General features: G+C 42.2%; 1 non-coding gene across 1 annotated transcript; it reads left to right on the plus strand.

Annotated features, from left to right (window-relative positions):
• Window positions 1-939: 939 nt before the first annotated feature.
• On the plus strand, window positions 940-1046 carry LOC113000263 (small nucleolar RNA R71). Its single transcript, XR_003265554.1, has one exon. It is a non-coding gene; the product is annotated as a small nucleolar RNA R71 (small nucleolar RNA).
• The last annotated feature ends 565 nt before the right edge of the window (window positions 1047-1611 follow it).

The following is a 1611-nucleotide window of genomic DNA, read 5'->3' on the forward strand; positions in this document are numbered from 1 at the left end:
TCCTCTTTTTCAGGTGTAGAAAAAAGCTTGACAGGTTCAGGTGTAGGTGCTGCTACTGGTGGAGGCACTTGAATTTGGTTGCCAGACCTCAAGGTGATGACACTCACATTTTTCGGATTCTGCACAGTTTGTGAAGGCAATTTGTCAGAATTTTGGGACTGAGCTTGGTTCAACTGAGTAGCCATCTGCCCCATTTGATTTGTCAGACTCTGAATGGAGGCTCTTGTCTCTTGCTGAAATTGCATATTCTGAATGGTCATTTGCCTCACTAACTCTTCTAAGTAAGGTTGAGGAGGAGCCTCAATTGCTTGTTGTCTTTGTTGTGACTGCTGCTGTATCGGAGGAGGAACATATGGCTTGATTGGACCAGCAACATTTTGGTAAGGAGGGACAGGTTGTTGTTGTTGTGGAGGACTTGTCCATCTCAGATTTGGATGATTCCTCCAACCTGGATTGTATCTACTGCTTGAAAGGTCATAATTATTCTGCTGTTGTTGGTTTTGCTGCTGAGGAGATCTATTATAAATGTTTGCAGCATAAGCTTCAGGTTGCTCATTGATTCCAGATTGCTGCAAAGAAGGACAAAGATCTGTATGGTGATCTGCAGAAGAACATAGACAACAGACTCTTACAACAGGTGTAGATTTCTGATTCATGGCAAGCTGGGTTACTAGGTTTACCAAGGCATCCAGTTTTCCTTCAAGCTTTTTATTTTCAGTAGATGATTATGAATCCGTGACCACCTCATGGACTCCTCTAAGAACAATAACATCATTTCTTGAACTGAATTGTTAGGAGTTGGAAGCCATCTTCTCAATCAAATTCCTAGCCTCAGCATGGGTCATATCACCAAGAGCTCCACCACTGGCAGCATCAATCATACTCCTCTCCATGTTGTTAAGTCCCTCATAGAAATATTGAAGAAGGAGTTGCTCAGAAATCTAGTGGTGAGGGCAGCTTGCACACAATTTCTTGAATCTTTCCCAGTACTCATACAAGCTTTCTCCACTAAGTTTCCTGATGCCTGAAATGTCTTTTCTGATGGCAGTGGTCCTAGATGAAGGGAATACTTTCTCCAAGAACACCCTCTTAAGGTCATCCCAGCTGAAAATAGACCTGGGAGCAAGGTAGTACAACCATCTTTTGCCACTCCCTCCGGAGAATGAGGAAAATCCTTTAGAAAGATATGATCTTCTTAGACATCAGGGGGCTTCATGGTGGAACAAACAATATGGAACTCCTTAAGATGTTTATGAGGATCTTCACCTGCAAGACCATGAAACTTGGGCAGCAAATGTATTAGTCCAGTCTTGAGAACATATGGAACACCCTCATCAGGATATTGAATGCACAAGCTTTCATAAGTGAAATCAGGTGCAACCATCTCCTAAGAGTCCTCTCACGAGGTGGAGGTTGAGCCATGTTCTCAGTATAAAAATTAGTAGTGGAATGCTCAAAATCAAAATATTCAGAATCACCCTCAACAGAATGCTCAGAATGCTCAAAATGCACAGAATGACCAGGATGCACACTATGCCTAACTAATTTATGAAAGGTTCTATCTATTTCAGGATCAAAGGGTTGTAAATCACCTGGATTGCCCCTAGTCAT

Source organism: Glycine max, chromosome 18 (assembly GCF_000004515.6).
Source record: "Glycine max cultivar Williams 82 chromosome 18, Glycine_max_v4.0, whole genome shotgun sequence".
NCBI classification, from domain to species: domain Eukaryota; kingdom Viridiplantae; phylum Streptophyta; class Magnoliopsida; order Fabales; family Fabaceae; genus Glycine; species Glycine max.